Source organism: Vulpes lagopus, chromosome 1 (assembly GCF_018345385.1).
Source record: "Vulpes lagopus strain Blue_001 chromosome 1, ASM1834538v1, whole genome shotgun sequence".
Classification (NCBI taxonomy): domain Eukaryota; kingdom Metazoa; phylum Chordata; class Mammalia; order Carnivora; family Canidae; genus Vulpes; species Vulpes lagopus.
The window spans coordinates 7,236,361-7,256,186 of record NC_054824.1 but is presented as its reverse complement, the minus strand read 5'-3'; the positions used below and the strand labels follow the sequence as shown (position 1 = coordinate 7,256,186).

General features: G+C 50.9%; 1 pseudogene; it reads left to right on the top strand.

Moving 5' to 3' along the window:
- Nucleotides 1-15,360: 15,360 nt before the first annotated feature.
- Nucleotides 15,361-18,581, top strand: LOC121486285 (annotated as a pseudogene).
- The last annotated feature ends 1,245 nt before the right edge of the window (nucleotides 18,582-19,826 follow it).

The following is a 19,826-nucleotide window of genomic DNA, read 5'->3' as shown; positions in this document are numbered from 1 at the left end:
TGTCTCACTCCAAGAAGTCTTTTGTTCCCCCTCCCCCTTTAACTTCAGATGTGGAAGGGCTGCATCTACGTCAAGGTCTTGGTGTGGAATTACTTCATGGGCTGGTCGAGGCAGGCAGCTGAGAGCCTCTGTCATGAGCTCTCTAAACCGAATGATCTAGCAAACTTTGTCTCCAGCCAATCTTTGAGCTCCGCAGACAACCAGACAATTTAATAAAAGTAGATCAGATCTATGGCATTGTTCATGGTGGCTGATAGTCACTTTGGTGTCCATGGAGGCACATTGCCCTGGAGGAGCTTTTAAGGAGGGGAGCGGGATGTAGACTCTGCCTTCATGGAGTGTTGGATTTTGACCTATCAAAGCTTTGGCCCTAATGTCCTCCTCATGTGAGTGCAGCAGGTGAACATGGGTCCTCGACAGGGCGCCCCTGCATATTGGAAATCAGGCCTCTCGTGGCAACGGAATAGATACTTCCTCTGTTCATTTAGGGCCTCTCTTTGAAGTGAGGGGGAGCTCCGCCCTATTGTAAAACCAGCCCTCGTAGCCTGGGTGGTATTTTTCATTTTAATACACAAATTACTCAGTTTTAGAGACTCCCTAGGATCGGGTTCAAAGTCCCAAGGAACGTGATGGACTCATTTCAGATCAGGTAAGTATTTTAACGTGTGCCCTTTGGAAAATAAAATCAAAGGTTTGCCCTTTGGGCTGAGTTTTATATTGGTGGAGAGTCATGCTGTCAGGAGTGTCCTTAAAGTGTCTATTAAACAAATGTCCTTGTTTTAATTACCTACGAAGGTAAAACCTCACCGTCTTCTAACACCAAGGCCATCTGGGAGAAGGTGTATCATTCGAGATTGCTCCCCAGTTTTGATTTTGTTTTCCCAAAAGATTAAAGATGGAAATCTAATCCTAGCCATCATAAGATTCACAGAGTTCTCCCAAACCAAGTCAAAATTCAACCAAAAAGCTAATTAAAGTTAATGATCAACAATTACTAAGCCAAGGGTGGCCGTGGGCCAGCTGTGATGAGCACCAGGAGGACCAGGACCGGGCCCTGCCCCCATGAGTTTGTACTCAGGTGTCTGCTCCACGTTGACGAATAAAGGGGGGCTCCTGCTGACTCCCCGCTTCAGCTTCTTGCTTGAAAGAGGGAGAATTTGAACTCCTCTCTGTAAGGCCTCAGGGATTCGATTTTGCAGATCAAGTAAGGAGGGTAAACCTTTGACTAGCAAATCCCACCCGCGGCAGCCCAGTCAGCACACCTCAGCGGGAGGCCGGGGAGGTAGGGGGCGGCCGGGGAAGGGTGCGGAAGGTGCAGGGAAGAGGGGGCCCCACCCTGGCTCTGCTTTGGTCTCCGCGGAAGGGAGGCTGTGGTGCTGGGTCTGAGGACTAGAACCCTCTGGACCTGGGAGGAAGAGGCCTCTTGGGAGGTGGGAGGAGGAAAGCCACCCGCAACCCCGGGGCCTGGCCAGGACGGGCTGTGTGCTTCTGTCTCGCGTCTGGCCTGTCACCATGGCTCGACCCCACGTTTGCCTGCCTCCCTGAGGACTGGCGGGAGCGGCCCCGGGCACGAGCCCCACGGAGGCCGCGGAGGTGCGGGTCGGAGAAGGGCCCGCGCGCCCAAGGGCAGAGCAGGTCGGGCTCCCCGCTGCCGCCAGGAAGGCCCGGCACGTCTGGGCACGTCTGGGAGACAGCGGGCGCCGGCCTGAGGGGCTTAGGGCCCCAAGAGCGGTGCGGAGTCAGGCAAGAGCGGCTGCCGGGGAATCAGGAAGGGGCTTGGGCTCCGGGCAAGGGGAGAGGGCAGGGCCCGGGGCGGTCCAGAGGGCCTCTCGGAGGGCGCACCGGATGGTGAGCAGACGGGGCGCGGGTCCCTGGACCCATCTCCACAACGTGCTGCCCACAGAAAATGATGATGTGCGCTGCCCGCTGGGAAGCCGGCGCAGCTGCCCAGGCCCCGGCCCACACCGAGGCCCAGGGGCCGCCCAAGGGCTGACGGTCAGGAGCTCGCTGCACCCTTGCACCCTGCAACTGAGGCGAGAGCCCCGATCTAGTGCACACACACGCACACACACATGCACACGCACATGCACACACACATGCACATGCACACACACACATGCACATGCACACACATGCACACGCACGCACACGCACATGCACACACACGCACACATGCACACTCACCTTGGTTAAGTCTGTGGGATGCAGGCAAGGCACTTCAGCTTTCAGCTCTACCTTCTGTGCGATTTTACTTTACCAAAGTTGTAGTGTGTTACTTTTATAAAGATAAATACGGTTTCTTTCTCTTCTTTCTTCTTTCTTTCTTCTTTCTTTTCTTTCTTTCTTTCTTCTTTCTTTTTTTCTTCTTTTTTCCTATGTACAGTTTCATGTCAGGACCTGTCCCCAGAAGACAAATATCCATTGTATCTGGCAGTTGGGTTATGGAATTTTTGGTCAAAATTATCTTCATTTTGTTGTATTGTAATTTTAAATATCTTGGAAGGTAAACATTTTGCGTTCCCGTGAGGCAAGGTGGAAAGGCCGGAGCCTGGCCTTGATTCCTCTTCTAAGACCGTAAAGAATAAGGAATAAGGTGGGAGAAGGGTATTGGGGTGTAAAAGTGGAGATAACGAGGTCGCTGCACTATTTCAAAGGAATCCGATAAGTGAATAGTATCATTGCAAAGCAGTGTCTCCATAACTTCGGATTTCCATAATTTCATCCTATTAGCATCTTGAATATGAGTATAGGAAATACCTCGTCAGAACAAAGGAATATTATGCATCAATTAAAACAGTAATTATGAAAGCTATTCATATATATAGAAAATGCTCATATCAGATACACTCTTAGAAATGTAATTACTGCTGTCATCTTGTAACCTTATATATTAATAAGAAAAATAAAGAGCAGAATAGAAGTAGTGCTGCCAGTGTAAGCTATGGCTGGGGAGAGGTCCTAAAAGGAAAAATTGAAATAATTCTTGTGTCCCGGACATTTTTGTCCTCAACACTGCACTTAGGACCTCAACCGTTGCCAACACGAACTGTTCCTCAGTTTCTCCAACCGAGTCAAAGTCAGAGGGCACCTGAGTTATCAGCTGTGGGAGCCCCACTGACAGGGGCTATCGGGAACCGAGTCCTGCTCCAGTAGGCGAGGAGGGGCCCTTCTTCCCACTGAGATGCACCTGTTGGGTCACTCCAAGTAGGAAGGACCTGTCCCCAGAAGACAAATGTCCATTGTATCTGGCAATTGGGTCATGAAAATTTTTGTCAAAATTATTTTCCTTTTGTTGCACTGTATTTTTAAATACTTTGAAAGGTAATTCAAGCCCAAGATTTAAAAGCCTAAAAGCATATGGATACACAGGGGATGTTTCCTTCCCATCCCTGTCTGGTTCTCAGCCTCTTTCCTCTCCCCTCAAAGGTTATTGCTCATCCCTTCAGAATTTCTCCTGCACCTACAAGCTATAAAAGCACGAATTCTTATTTTCTCCTTTTTTATTACACAAGAAGTACATCATACACACTATCCAGGCATCTTACTTTGTTAATGATTTTGTCACACATGGAAAAAATACCAGTCGGGAGGAGGCCTCCTCACTTTTATAGTTACGTAGTACTCCATTGTATTATTGTACCGTAGCTCAGGGAACCATGGGCCCCTATTGACAGACAACGTTGTTTCTCGCTGCTTCTTATTAGCAGCATCTGCAGTGAATAATCTGCGTATATCACCTACACATGTAGGAATCTTTGTAGGATTAATGGTCAAACTTGGCATCGCTGGGCCAGAGCATACACATACATTTGCGATTTTAACCAAGATTGACCAAATTGCCCTCCAAGTTCCCAAGTCACGTCACCAACAATATAGCACTCCTGTTTCCCCACCTTCTCATATTTTTTTAAGGTCTTAAAAATGAAATTACAAGTCTTCTCCAGGATGCCTCAGTGGCTCAGCGGTTGGCGTCTGCCTTCGGCCCAGGCCCTGATCCTGGAGACTCAGGATCGAGTCCCACGTCGGGCTCCCCACATGGAGACTGCTTCTGTCTCTGCCTCTGTCTCTGCCTCTCTCTGTCTCTCTGTCTCTCATGAATAAATAAAATCTTAAAAAATCAAACAAACAAGTCTGTCTTTCCCTCTCCCCCCTCCAAGCTTCTTTAAGTCCCAGCTGAGGTAGCGAGGGCCTGGTGACAGGGAGGGATGGGAGGTGGGAGCGGCTCAGGGAGGCAGACTCGGGCAGCCTGGCGACCGCTGGGGAGGGAGGAGGAGTTCTCGGCACTGAGAGCTGAGCAGCCATCCTGGTGCCAGCACGCTGGGGATCGTGCTGCCAACCTGCCCATCCAGTCTGGCCACAGGCTCCACCCCTCACGCCACCAGCTTGGACCGCCCAGCCTGAGGGTCAGCAGCCTGACCTCACAGCTGTGCTCCCTCACCTCCCAGAATTCCAGAAGGGAGCTGTCACCCGAAGGAAACAAGTTTGGTCTCTTTGGCACCAAACCACACACCTAGACCTATTCATAGCAAGGTTGCACAACTAGCTGGAGGGCAGCCCGGCTGGGCATGGGGAGGGAGGGCGGGGCCACGTGTGGGCCAGGCCCTGACCCATCGGTGCCCCAGGCTGGCCTTCCAGCTTTCAGAGCAAGGCTGTCCCTGGGGGGTTTGGCAAACTCAGATGACCGACTGGCCTGTCCTCCTAAGTGGAGGGAACTTGCTCCTCCGAAGGAAGGCTCAGCTCCAACACTCTCCTGCAGGCTGGCGCCCCATGAGCCCTCCCTGAGCCCTCCCTCTGCCCTACCGCGCAGTGGGCCCCTGGGGTGGGAGGGGTGGGGGCTCTCCTTAGTGAACACAGAAACCAGGAGCAGGCTTTTACACAAAAGGAAACTGAGTCACTTGATGACTAAGCCCTTGATGTCTCTGTGGGGAGCCAGTATCATGGAGTAGGAGAGGAAACTCAACTTTGGAATGGGACGGATCTTGATTTGCACCCAGCCCTGTCTAGTCTCTAGCTGAATGGTGCTAGGTGAGTCAGTTGGCTTCCCTGGGCCTCTGTTTTCTCTTCTGTGGAATGGGAACGAGGCCTCCAGTGTGGCTGTGAGTTGTGCGGATCCCCTGAGAGCGTGCCAGCGAAGTTCGGCAGCACGCTTCCACCTCAGCAGAAGACCTTGGCCAAGCGTGGTGTCTCTTCACACTCAGCTCATTGGCCCAAACGCTGTGGGATGTGGGATTTCTTTTTTTTTAATTGAAATATAGTTGACACACAATACTACAATCGTTCCAGGTGTACAATGCAGCGATTCAACAGGTTTATGTGTCACGCTACGCTCACCGCCAGTGTAGCTACCGCCTGTCACTGAGCAACACTACCGCAGTTCCATCCACTGTGGTCCCTGTGCTGTGCTTTGATCCTCGCGGCCTACTCACTCCACAACCGGAAGCCTGGGCCTCCCGCTGCCCCTCACCCCCTGTCCTGTCTTCCCGCCCTGTCCCCTCTGGCAAACCGTCATTTGCTTTCTGTATCTATAGGTCTGATTCTGCTTTTTGTTTGTTTGTTTGCTTATTTGCTTTGTTGGGGGGGTGGGTGTTGGTTTTTATCATATAGAAACATAAAACAAACCGTGACGTATTAATGACCCCCCTCAGTGTAATTAGATGGCGAGGTAATTACACCTGAAAGGCAGCCAGCGTGTAAGGCTGTCCTGCTCTCATTTTCTTTGATGTTGCTCGGGAGCTGTTGGCGGCCCATGCGTGGCCCACGCTGGGTACCACGGAGTCGTCATCGTTATCACAAAGAGAGTGTTGAAAGGCTTGGTTCTTCGGCCCGGCTTGGCCCCTAAACATGGTGTGGCCTTGCGGGGGTCCTCCCCCGCCCCCTGGACTTCAGTGTCCCCACCCTCCCCGTCTAGTCACCAGCATCCTGTACGTCGTGGGGCTGTCGCCATGCGCCCAGGCGCGGAGCACACCTCTGACGAAGCACAAAGCCGGGGACCAGCCCCACAGGTGTTCTTTGGAGTCGGAGGTTAGTGAACGTGAATGCGTTCAGTCTCCAGAGGGGACACCGAGGCAGAGCCCCAGGGGGCGTCAAGGCTCCCCATCTCTTGCTACAACCCCAGGCCTCCGCCCGAGGCCTCCAAGGCCACGCACGTTAGGCTGGGAGAGCGGGGGAGGGGGGACAAGGGGGGGTCCAGAGCACCCTCAGGAGATGAGGAAAGAACTGGAGACAGGGGAGAGGGCGGGATGAAGGGGCCCGCAAGGCCCGGGAGGAAGGGCAGGGAGGGCGGAGAGGGGGCGGCCTGCAGGAAGGGCAGCTGTCCCGGGGCCTGAGTGTGTGCGTGTGTGCGTGTGTGTGCGTGTGTGTGTGTGTGTGTGTGGAGAAAGAGGCCTCTGAGTGGCTGTCCCCAGATGGGCCTCCACAGCATCCCCACAGACCCCTTCCTGCCCAGGGCACTGGGGGGCCCTGCCCGGCGTTTGGAGAACTGAATTAGAGAGAACCTACCCTGTGGTCTGAAGCCTCTAATCGCTGTGCTTGTACCTCCCTGTGTGTGAGAGCTCGGGCCTCCTCCCTCGGGCCTCCTCCCTTGGGCCTCCTCCATCAGGCTTGGCTCTGCCCGGGGCTAGCCCCACTCCGATGGAGGGACAGAGAGCAACAACAAAAGCTTCCCCAGTGCTGGAGCTGCCATTCGGGCCTGGATTTGTACATTCAGGTGCTTGTTGATAGAGGCCATTGTTAACTACAGAACTCAAAGCACATTTAACTTTTTTTTTTTTCTCATTTATTTATTTTATTTTTTTAATAAATTTATTTTTTATTGGTGTTCAATTTACCAACATACAGAATAACACCCAGTGCTCCATCCCATCAAGTGCCCCCCTCAGTGCCCGTCACCCATTCACCCCCACCCCCCACCCTCCTCCCCTTCCACCACCCCTAGTTCGTTTCCCAGAGTTAGGAGTCTTCATGTTCTGTCTCCCTTTCTGATATTTCCCACACATTTCTTCTCCCTTCCCTTCTATTCCCTTTCACTATTATTTATATTCCCCAAATGAATGAGAACATATATTGAAAAAATGATTTTATTTATTCATGAGAGACGTAAAGGGAAGTACAGAGACACAGGCAGAGGGAGAAGCAGGCGCCCTGTCGGGACTTGATCCCAGGACCCCAGGACCACGCCCTGAGCCGAAGGCAGATGCTCAACCACTGAGCCACCCAGACACCCCAAAGCAAATTGAACTTTTACAGGAGTAAGAAGTCTCTATAATAAAAAATGCAGGATTTGAAAATACTGCTTTGTGGGAGCCTGTGGACTGCTGCTTGCAAGGCCCCTGGTGTAGTGACTCAGTGGACTCAGACTCGGGGATGGAGCCGATCCTCTCCACCCATCTTCTGGGTCCTGGTCTGTTTCCTGGTGATAATAATAATGCCCTCTTTAGGATTCTTAGGACGATCAGCGTTAACTCATATAAACACCTGCTTATTTATTTACCCTATAATTCAACGTATACTTACTGAGAACCTACTATGTGGCAGCACTGGACTGGTTAGTGGTCAAGAGCTCAGGTCTTTCATTTTAGTGATTCATCACCATGGAGCTTCTGCTCCATAGAATATTGCATTTTAAAAAAGAAGGAGAAAGAAGAAAGAGAAAGAAAGAAAGAAGAAGGAAAGAAGAAAGAAAGAAAGAAAGAAAGAAAGAAAGAAAGAAAGAAAGAAAGAAAGAAAGAAAGAAAGAAGAAAGAAAAAAGAGCTCAGACTTTAGAAAAAGAAAAGAAGGGAGATGGATGGGCAGTTGGCTTTGCCTGTGTAACCCAGTTAGGTCACCTCACCCCTACACCCATGCAAGGTGGCGATGGCTGTAACTGTCCTACCTGGCCCCGTTACGGTGAGCTTTAAATGAGATGATACACGATGGCGCTTAGTATCCGGCACAGGGTAAGTGCTAGATCAACTTAGTTATATTTATTAATACATCAGAATCATGCAATAAATCATCGACCATAGATTTTTGTAATTAGGTCCTTAAAATGTAGTCACTATACCCCTCCAATGACAAAGGAAAGCAGATCTTTCAAAATGTGCCCCTTGGAGCATGTGTATCAGGAAAGCATGAAGGGAGTCTGCTAAAAATTCTGAAATGGGTCCATTTCAGAAGTGTGGAATCAGCCTCCAATGGGGCCCGACTTTCTGTCTTTTCAAATGTTTTTCATGATTCTAAAGTCAGAAAACTCTTGGGGGTAAAAGGTCACCATGCTCCTCTACCGAGGGGCATTCTCTGCGGTGGACAGAACCATGTGCCACCCCCCAGATGCCCATGTTCTAGTTCCTGGAAGCTGCGAATGTGTCAGGGTTAGAGGGGTGAGTTCGGGCTCTAAGTAGTGAACCTTAATTTTTTTTATTTTTATTTTTATTTTTTTTTAGTAGTGAACTTTAAAACAAGCAGATTGTCTGCCCAACATACTCCACGGGTCCGTAACTGGAGTAGAGGGAGAAGGAAGAGTCAGAACCAGCGGAAGGGCATCGTGAGGAAGACTCCGCTGGCTTTGAGGGTGAAGGAAGGGCCACAAGCCAAGGAACGTAGGCAGCCTCTGGGAGCTGGAAAAGGCGAGGACCGGGTTCTCCCCTAGAGCTTCCAGAAAGAACAGAGCCCTGCTGGGGATTAGCCCTATGAAACCCGCTCTGGGCCTCTCACCTCCAGGCTCATCATCACTGGTGCTGCTGTAAGGCCCCAGTTTACGGTGATTTGCTACAGCAGCAGCAGGAAGGCAGATGTTGGATGCCTCTTCGAGCGCATTGGATGCAGGCCTGGGCATCCGGAAGCCCCGTGAGGCCCGGGCGTGGGCCCGAGGGGACGCCTGGACCGAGCAGAGCCTGAGGAAGGGGCCCAGCGCTGCGGCCCAGGGCGGTCCCCATGGCTCTTTTAATGTCTGGTGCTCAGGATGCCTACGGAGCAGGGCTCGGGTGCAGGTGGGGGCACACAAGCCAGAGGCCCAGGGGATCCCCTCACATTTCCCACCTCACCCAGGAGAGCCTGAAGCATCTGCATATGCCCAGAACCCTGATGGAAGGGAAAAGAACATGCAGGAGCTCCCAAGTGAAGGGGGGCACTCCTCTCCCCCACTCCCCAATTCTCTGGAGATGGGAACACGAAAGGTGGTTCTCACGCCCACACCGCCCCCCGAGAGTGGGCACTGCCTGGACTCTGGCACCCCTTTGCTCTCCTTGAGCTCCTCTGGCCCTGGACCAGCCCACAGCCCTCCCTGCTCCCTCCCTGCCTGCCGCCTCCTGAGCAGGAGGAGGGGCAGAGGGAGAAGGAGAGGGAGACGCGGACTCCCCGCTGAGCAGGGCTCCCTCCCAGGACCCTGAGATCATGACCTGAGCCGCAGGCAGATGCTTAACCGACTGAGCCACCCAGGCCCTCGATATGGTTTTGTTTTTGCCAAATCTTTGGGCAGTTGAGCCATCCTAACACCTCTACATACCTCAGCACATGTCTCTCAAATTCCATAGTATCCCTGCGAAGCCAGTACAGTTATCAGCCCCTGAAATATTTGAATGTAAGAATTTGAGGTTCTAAAAATAGAATTACTTGCCCACAACCACACAGACCATAAACAATGGCACTGAGAGCCTTGAGCCCAGGTTCTCACCCTGGCCTCAAGTCCTAGAGCTCAGAATTAGGGTGATCCCAGAAGGCATGCCTCTGGCTTTGAACCTCATTCTGTGAAAAAACTCAAAGCATTTCAGAGAGAGAAAATTTCATCTTAACACTATTCCCTTAAGGTCAAAGCTACCACTTCCAAGAGGTTGGGTAAATTCCAGGATGTTAGGTTCCTGGAAGAGATGCTTGGGGTGCAGGCCCCAGAGGAGCAGATCGTCAAGGCTGCCAAGCCCCTGCCACTTGGAACACCCTCAACACACACCTGAATGCTCTCCCATCCCAAATTGCTATGACATTTTCCTAGTTGCCTACTCACTAAATGTGTGAATAGGGCTTCACCGCCCCCCTTTTACTATTCAACATTCCTTTCTTTATAATTTTATTTATTTGAGATAGAGAGAGAGCATGTGTGAGCGAGCATGAGCAGGGGACGGGGCAGAGGGAGAGGGAGAAGCAGTCTCCCCGCTAAGCAGGGAGCCCCGTTGCGTGGGACTCAATCCCAGGACGCTGGGATCATGACCTGAGCCGAAGGCAGACACTTAACCGACTGAGCCACCCGGGTGCCCCACTATTCGACCTTCTTAAAGTCTTTTTTTTTTTTTTTTTAAAGATTTTATTTATTTATCCACAAGAGACACACAGAGAGAGAAGAAGAGACACAGGCAGAAGGAGAAGCAGGCTCCATGCAGGGAGCCCAATGTGGGACCCGATCCTGGGCCTCCAGGATCATGCCCTGGGCCAAACGAGGGCAGGCGCTAAACCGCTGAGCCACCCAGGGATCCCCTTCTTAAAGTCTTATTTTATTTTTTACAAGATTTGTTTTTAAGTAATCTCTATACTGAACGTGGGTATGGACAGAGCCAGCCCCCTTAAGTCCTATTTTAGCTTTATGCATCAGAAATGGGGAAATGTAGGTCTGTTCAATAAAAGATGAAATAAAAAAGGGGAGGGGCACTTAACTGGCTTAGTCAGAAGAGAATGTGACTCTTGATCTTGGGGTCGTGAGTTCGAGCCCAAGTCCCCATAAAGCAGGAGAGAGGCTAATTGTCTTCATCTTACTGGTAGAAACTACAAGGCATAGAAAGAGTTTCCTACTCACAAAAGAATTTAATTCCCAAATAATGAAGAAAAGCTGAATAGTGGGCCTCTGAATGTGGGCTCTTAGCCACCTGAACCAAACAACCTGGGAAGCTTGTTTAAAATGTAGACTCCAGGGGATCCCTGGGTGGCGCAACGGTTTGGCGCCTGCCTTTGGCCCAGGGCGCGATCCTGGAGACCCGGGATCGAATCCCACATCGGGCTCCCGGTGCATGGAGCCTGCTTCTCCCTCTGCCTGTGTCTCTGCCTCTCTCTCTCTCTCTCTGTGACTATCATAAATAATAATAAAAAAATAAAATAAAATGTAGACTCCAGGGTTTACCAGAGAACCAGGTCACCTGGGAATGGGGCCCTCTTAGCACCCTACCCGGATGGTTGTTGCCAACCCAAGCCAGAGAACTGGTGGCCAAATCCCCAGATTACTCCACTATTCGAGGCTACACTACCTCATACAACGTCACACTATACTATGGGACTCCCTGCCAAAAGGCTCTACTTTCTTGGTGACCCATTTGTAAAGATTCTGAGTAGTTTATTTGTGAACTTTTAAAAAAATCTTGTTTTAATTTATCTGCCGTAAAATTCACTTCTTTTGGTATATGGTTCTGAGTTTTTTTGTTTTTGTTTTTGTTTTTAATAAACTCCTCCTCTTTTTTTTTTTTTTAAGATTTTTAGAAAAATGTATTCGTGACAGACACAGAGAGGCAGAGACATAGGCAGAGGGAGAAGCAGGCTCCCTGTAGAGAGCCCGATGCTGGACTTGATTCCAGGACCCCAGGAACATGACCCGAGCCAAAGGCAGATGCTCAACCAGGTGCCCCTGGTTCTAGGAGTTTTAACAAATGTGAAGAGTCCTGTTGACCCCACCACAATCAAAACACAGAACTTGTCCATCACCCCCTAAAACTCGTTTGTGTCACTCCCTTCTAGTCAAATCCTTCCTGAAACTCACCTCTGGTAATAAGGAACTGGTATGTTCCTCGTCCTATGGTTTTGCCTTTTCCGGAATGTCATATAAATGGAATCATACAATACAGAGCCTTTGCAGTCTGACTTCGTTTTGCATAAAGCATTTGTTGCATGTAAAAGTCTTTCATCCCTTTTGCTGATAATACTCTGTGGTGTGAGTGTACCATGAGTCTATCCTCCCAACCCAAGGACTTTGGGGTTGTTTCTGGGCTTTGGTGATAAACTCAATGATCCAAGTTTAACTAACTGATTCTTTTCCATGGGAGAGTAAAAAAGTCTCAAACGGTGCCTGTGATAAGGGAGGGTTGTAGGTTGAAGACAATGGCTCACATCTGGCTCCTGCCAGTGGGTCACCTGTTTGTTTGTTTGTTTATTAATATTTTATTTATTCATGAGAAACACAGAGAGAGAGAGAGAGAGAGAGAGAGAGAGGCAGAGACACAGGCAGAGGGAGAAGCAGGCTCCATGCAGGGAGCCTGATGCGGGACTCGATCCTGGGACTCCAGGATCGCGCCCTGGGCCAAAGGCAGATGCTCAACTGCTGAGCCACCCAGGCATCCCATGGGTCACCTGTTTAATGGGCCAGGTTCAGTCATAGAGGACTTGTTTGTCGTTATGATAAACCTCTGGTCTTCCAAATCATAAAAATAACAGGGTCTTACAGAGTGCCTCAGAGCCTGTTTCTGACAAATGAGACGATAGGCTCCTGGCGTGCAGGCCCCAGAAGTCACTGTGAGATCACCCGGGTGGACCTCTGTTGTCTTAGAAGATGCTGTGTCCCATGGCGGAGTCAGTCATCAAGCATCTTTCTCTACGGTTCATGACGTTTTTGCCCAACTGGATCTATCTGACTTTCCAACAAGCCCAAGAGGGAAGAAAGGAAGATACTTTTACTTGCACCATTTTGAAGATAAGGTTGTGGGAGCTCAAGGAAGCTGGCACTTGTCCAAAGTCGACGAGCCCCCTGGTTAGGGAGAAACCGTGGTTTTTCCAATCCTCAATCCTCAATCCAGTGTTTTCTGGTTTTAAAGTTTTTTTTGTTTTTTGTTTTTTGTTTGTTTGTTTGTTTTTTTTTTTTTAAGAGCGGTGAGTATGTCTTTAATCTGCACATATGACAACCGACTCTTGCTCAAAGTGGAGGGTGGGCAGAAAGAGAGCAAAACCGAATTTCAGTCCCACCTTGGCTTGCTGGCTGCATGGCCTCGATGCTCCCCCAAGACGGATGAAGCAATTCCTCCCTCCTCGTTAGCGCTCAAAGCTGAGAGGTCTCAGACGAGCTAATAATGCCGGCGGGTAAGTCATACCAGGTTCTCCGTAAGTGGCTGCAATTATTATTAATTTGGTGTTAATTAGGAGAGACTCTAGAGCGCGCAGACCACGGGCACCGCGTGGTGGGTGCCCTCTGCCCCCGCTCACCCCCCGGGGTTCCTGAGGCCTAACTTTTCTCTGGGAGCGATGGGGGAAACCAAGGGGTTAAAGAGGAGGCCTGGAAGCTGGCACAGCTGGGGACCCCTGGGTTCTAAGGAGAGGGGGGCGGGGGCCTGAGCGGCCTCCGTGGAGGAGACTTGGGCCGAAAGCTTTGTGCTTCTCCTTCCTGAACCGGCCTTAACTCCAGAGGGGAGACCTTCGTGTCTGAACTTGGTGTTCGAGCCCTGGCGCTGGTGGCTCCCGCAGCAAATGGCTCGCCCTCCTTGTGGGGCAATATTGCTACTGATGTTGGGCCAAGGTGGTTAGGAAACGGGATCTTCCAAATGGGGACTTTGTGGTCTGGCCACCAGGCAGCTGCGCCTCCACACGCGCAGGTGGGGGCTGAGACGGTTCCCCGCAGGGTGCGGCTGGAGGGGCGAGCGGGGTCCCTCTGCCGCCTTCCCGGCAGCTTCAGCCTGTGCTGGGGCCTCAGACCCCGGCCCGGGGGGGGGGGGGGGGGGGGGGGGGGGGTGGCTGGAGGACAGGCGGGGCCTCAGCAGCCTCCTGACAGCCAAGAGCAGGAGACCAGGGAGCCAGGGTGACTGCCAGGGTCCTCTCACCGCCTGTCCCCACAGCAAGGGCCGCTGGGCGAGGGCCAAGGGGTCAAGGGGTCAAGGGGTGGACAGGCCTGGAGGGGGCCCGAGGACCCTCTGGGAGGCCTTCTACGTCCGTGCACCACGCGGCCACGGGCGCCTTCCGGCCTGCCCGCCCTCGGCCCTGTGTCCCCTCCTCCGTGCAGCCCTCGTCACCCGGGGGGCTGGCTGCGCCCCCAGAGCACCTGCCACGTGCAGCTCTGGCAGCTGCTCTGGACACGCTGGCGAGGCCGAGGGACTGAAGAGATGAGAGGCGCGTGCAGGTGGCATCCGGGAGCCCGGCCTCCTCTGCCTTGCCCCGGAGTGGCAGGTCGGCCCGCTTGCTCCCGCCGTCCTTGGAGTGTCCTTGGAGTGTCCTTGGAGTGTGCTCTGCCCTGAAACTCCCTTCCCCAGAAGCAGGGCGGACTGGCCTGGCCGTGGGCCCGCGCCATGTTTGTCGCCGCCGCCGCCACGGCGGGCGAGGCCCCCCCTCGGCTCTGCTGTCCCCTGCAGTCGGCCGGGCGGCCCGGGCCGCTTGTTCACTGCGCGCGCTGACCTCGTCCTTGGCCGCGGCCTCAGGCCGGGCCCTGCGGTGCTGAGGTGAGAGCGCGCGGGCCGGCAGGAGGCAGCTCAGCGCTGCGGACTGGGGCGGGCGCCGGCCAAGGAGCCGAAGCACGTGAGTCGGGCCCTGCCGTGCGCTGGGTGACAGGGAGGGCGCGGAGGGGACGGGCCCTGTCCGGGCTCCCCGGGCCGGGGACAGCTCATGGTGACCCGGAGCTGTGAGAAGAGCTGGGTTGGGACCAACGGCCCAGGACCCCCGAAGGCAAGGCCGACGCCCCCTCTGGACGTGCCATTCCCGTGGTGCCCCTGGCCCCGGGTGGGCAGCCTGTGCCCCAGCAGGCCGCTCCGGCTCTCCCCTCCAGGCACAGGCGGCGGCCAGGGGCCCAGGACCCGGTCTGAGCCGCCCAGGCATTCCGTAGACCTGCAGAAGCTTCCCTGTCCACAAGCCCATCTGCCGATGTTCCCTCATCCTCCTTGCCCGAGACGGTTGGCTACACACGAAACGCGACGTGTGTCCTATGACCTGCCTAGACAACGACCTCAGCGTTGGCCAGAGCCTCGCATTCTTAGCCACACGAGGCTCCAGAGGTGCATTCAGCAGGACCCCGAAGTCCTGGATGCCCTGCAGGCCGAGAGCGAGAACATTCTAGAGCCGGGGGCTAGGAGGCACAGTGGGGATGCGGGGTGTGGAGGGGCCTGAGCCCTGGGCCCGAGTCCCGTCTCCCCGAAGTGTGCCTCTCCGCAGACCTCGGAACCCCGGGGCCTCTGTGGGCCGCCGCTCCTCGGACCCTTGTCCTGCCCTGCCCACCGCCTGGCTTCCGTGGCACACCCCGAAGGCCGCGCGGAGGGCGAGCCCTGGGCCGACCCGGCTCAGGCCGGACAGAGGAATCCTAGGCCGTAGCTATTTCCAGCACTAAAATTGAAGCCCACGGTTTATTTCCTCAGCACGTAATTAGACTCCAGCGCGGCACAGGGCTGCCTCCCTCCCGCCCACGAGCGAAAGCCTGGCCAGTGGGTTGGGGAGCTGAGGCCATGGCACAGGCGGGAGGCTGCGGCCTGGAGTATTTTTACTTATGGGAGGCTGCGGAGATCAAAACCACTGGGCCCGGGCCAGTTAGCCTCAGCCAGGTGGGAGACGGAGGGAGCAGGAGGGCGGTTCTATCAGCCCTTCCTTCTTTGAACTGCCTTGTGAATCTGCTAGACAGGAACCGGGATGGGGAGCCGGGCTGGTTGCCACCACCCTCAGAGCCTGGCTGGGGGGAGGCCTGTCCTCAGGGAGGAGGGGGAAGACTCACCTGGGGGTGGGGGAGGAGCAGTGTGCTCTCACGAGGGCACACGATGGGCGGGGGTGTTCACACCCGGTCAGGCGGGGTATGGGGTGACTGTGCGTGATTTCTGGGCCGGCTTCAGGTCCTCCACCTAACACCACTCTCATGGATAAGGTTTTCAGAGCTGGAAGGAAACCCAAGACCCTTAAATGAGGATGTCACGGCCGATAGAGGAAAAATAAATTACCCAAAGCCTAATGAGAACCGGAAGTGGGGATGGGGGGAGAGGATCTGCCTGGAAGATGGCTCTTCCAGGGCTCCCCTTCTTCCTGCTGACTCTTGGCTTTCGTTCCGGAGCAAAAATAGGCGTAGAATGCAAATACACTCGGGCAGAATGACACATGACTTCGGTTCACGTGAAGAGCTAAATAATAGATGTTTAGTACTTTCCCGAGGAGACATTTCGGTGAGTAGGAGACCCCTGAGCCCCATGGAGGAGCACTTCTGACCACACGAGGTGGAAGGCCTCATCCATTCATGGTCAACCTCGGACCGTGGCAGCTGCAGTGTTTCTGGAGTGAGGAGCTGCAAGGAAGATGAGACCTGTGACGTCTCTGAAATAGAACCAGTTTCTTGCTAAGGAGAAGCGCAAACCGGAAACCTGGCCAATGACTCCCCATAGTCATACATTGTGCAACGTTTCTCCCAAAAGGTCTGGATCCCAGCCTTAGGAGCGCCATCACTGTGGGATTAAACTCCTGCTCACCCGTGGAACCACAGAACCTCCTGTCTTCCACCTCTTCGCTCCCCTCCCACAACACTCCCGAGGCTGCCTCTCAACTGAGGAATCCAATGACAATCGTCTAAGATCTTCCTACACACTCCAGGACCCTAAATTAAGTTAAATAATGGCCGTAGTCAACCTTTATTTTGCTTTTGTTTTTGTTTTTTTTTGCTAAGCACTCCACTAACATTGTCTCATGTCATCTTGATTATTTTTATCATCTTCTCCATTTCACAATGAGAATATCAAGGCTCAGAGAGGTTAAACAATTTGCCCAAAGTCCCGTAAGTGACAGTGATAGCCAAGACTTGAACTAAGGCAGACTTATTTTACAGCCTCTGCGTCTCCCACCTCAGACGGCTTCCACCAGTGGAAACAAAATTCTTTGGAGTACGGAGGAAGCTGGATAGAATTCCATCCAATAGCAAGAAGGAGGCTCACATTGTTTATTACCAAGGCTCAAAGATACAAAGGGGTGAGGAGCACCAGGCCCTGGAAACTGGCTGGCTGAGAGCTGAAGTTGGAGTGGGATTGGCACGTTCTGTGCTCTCTATCTCTAAGGTGTTAGAGAAAAAGGAAATACAGAGAGGTGAGCAGCTTAACATAATTAGCTACTTTCCTTCATGAGGCATCTGATGATTCGGAATACGTATGGAGAGATGCTGAGCAGCTGAGCAGGGCTACCAGCAGTCTTAGGGGTTAGGAGACATAAATTAGGATTCAGAGCTTTCCAGAAGGAGGGATCCTGGTAAACAGCTCAGTCTTTTAGCTGAGAACCTTGAAGAACCACACCCTGGTAATAAAGCTAGTCTGAAAATAGACCAGCACTCACAGAGACTCAGATATGATTCAAATCAGTCTCAGATTAGACTAAGGAGATATTCTCCTGGCTAACTGCCTGCCTGAACCAAAGTAAATCTTCTCTGGGGGAAGATGATATCATCCAGATTCTCAGATTATCACTACAATTGTTCGTGCATGGTGTCTGGCATTAAACAACAATAAAACTGGGCATATCATATCAAGAGATAGGAACAAATGACTGAAAACCAAGAGAAAAAAATGCTGTCATTTGAAGAGACGTGCTGAATATATTTTTTAAAAATAGCCTAATAAAAATTCTAGGACTGAAATTAAGAACTCAGTGGAAGGATTTAAAAGCAGATTAGACTCAACTGAAGAGATGATTCATGAACTGGAATATAGACCAGAAGAAAATACACACATAGACCTCACTACAGTTACAGCAAGATAAAAATTTTAAGAAATACAGAAAAGGAAGATTTAAGAGATACATGGGACCCAGTGTAAACATTTGTGTAATTAGAGTCCTGGAAGAGAAGGAGAGAGATAATGCAGCATAAACAGTATTTGAAGAGAAAATAATCTGAGAATTAAAAACTGACAAAAGACATAGAGTCACAGATAAATACAAGGAAAGTTACAAGTAGAGCCATCAGGGTAAAACAGGTGAAAACCAATCAAGGATAAAAACTGTAAATACAGCTAGTGCAAAAAATAATAAGACACATTTTGTTCAGAGGCACAATAATAAAAGCCAAATTTTCACTGAAAACGATGGAAGCCAAACAATGAAAGGATATCTTTAAAAGGCTGAAAGAAGGATGTGGCTGGAGCTTGAGGTGTGTAGGGCCTGAGATGCGACAGCCCTGGGCTGGTGAATAATAGCTTTTCAAACCTGAAAAAAAAAAAAAAAGGCCTCCCATAAAAAGACATTGCAAAAAATGAGGAAGAAACAGAAAGAAAAGAGTAAAAAAAGTAGAAGAGGCAAAGTCTGAAGAATTTGTGGGGGGAATGTACTGGACCAAGGGATAGTAAATGGGAAGGCAGAGGATTCCCTGAAGTGGAAGAGACTTGCTGACAATACTTGGGAACCTGGAGAAAATTTAGATTGTCCAGAGTTAATTGAAGCATGTCTTACTTCTCAAAAAGCTGAGGAAAAAAAAAAAAAAGACGGTACAAAAAGACAGTCTCTATCTGACCGGGAATCTGATGATAGCAAATCAAAGAAGAAAAGAGACCCTGTGGACAGCCCCAGGAGCTTTGCCAGAGCTCTTGATCCTGAAAGAGTAAGTAGTGCCACTGGCAGTGGTGGAGAATTCATGTCTGTCCTGAAATGGAAAGGTTCAGGTGAGGCCCCCCTGGTGCTGGCAGAAGAGGCAAGTGGGGAGTGTCCTTGAGGGGTGATTGTTTCTTATGAAGGGAGACTAATTTGCCATTCTCATCCAGAAGATGAAGCTCAATAATTATTTCCATTTCCAATAATTTATATACGTATAAATAAAATACGGATCTTCTTTTTTGATTTATTAGTGTGAAGAAATAACATTTTAATGAAAATCAAGTTTGATATGCTTGTTTTGAAGAACTATTGGGAGAGTTGCTGGGGTTTTTTTGCATCTATAGCTCTGGTTACTTTGAAAAAATAAAAGCTTTCTGGAGTTGCTTCCTTTATGATAGGAGACTATTTGAGACTATGGGATGTTATTCCCCTGCATTCGAGAACACCTAATGGTTCTCAATGTTGGGGAAAATCTTCAAAATCATTAGTCAATCAGAATTTGTGTTTAACTCCTATATGCCTAAGGACTATTCTGGGTGTTTTGTTTATTTTATTTTGTGTGTGTGTACGTGTGTGTGTACATAAAAATGCGTACATATGGGCAGCCCGGGTGGCTCAGTGGTTTAGTGCCACCTTCAGCTCAGGGTGTGATCCTGGAGACTGGGATTGAGTCTCACGTCAGGCTCCCTGCATGGAGCCTGTTTCTCCCTCTGCCTGTGTCTCTGCCTCTCTCTCTATGTGTCTCTCATGAATAAATAAATAAAATCTTTTTTAAAAAAAAATGCATACATAAATGGTTTTTCTTTCTTTTTCTTTCTTTCTTTTTCTTTTTTCTTTAAACATTCACCAAAGGGATCCCTGGGTGGCGCAACGGTTTGGCGCCTGCCTTTGGCCCAGGGCGCGATCCTGGAGACCCGGGATCGAATCCCACATCAGGCTCCCGGTGCATGGAGCCTGCTTCTTCCTCAGTCTGTGTCTCTGCCTCTCTCTCTCTCTCTGTGACTATCAAAAAAATAAATAAATAAAAAAATAAACATTCACCAAAATATAAATGGCATTTCATAACCATGGATAAGCCCATGTTTCTGAGATGCCATCATTTTTAGCAACCTAAGAAATAAATCACTTGAAGTAAATTGAAATTTTCTTGAAGCCTTAACCTTTCAAATGTTGTAATTAATTGAAAATTTAATATAATGTAAACAATTTAAATCAGACAATTTAAAGCAGCTGTATCAGAATCCATATCCATATCTATAGTCATATACAAGTTTATTTGCAAGATCCCTGAAAGGAAAATTTTATCACTACCAACAACCACCCCACCCAAATGAGAAAAGTAGACGAGTCCTGGTGTGTTTTA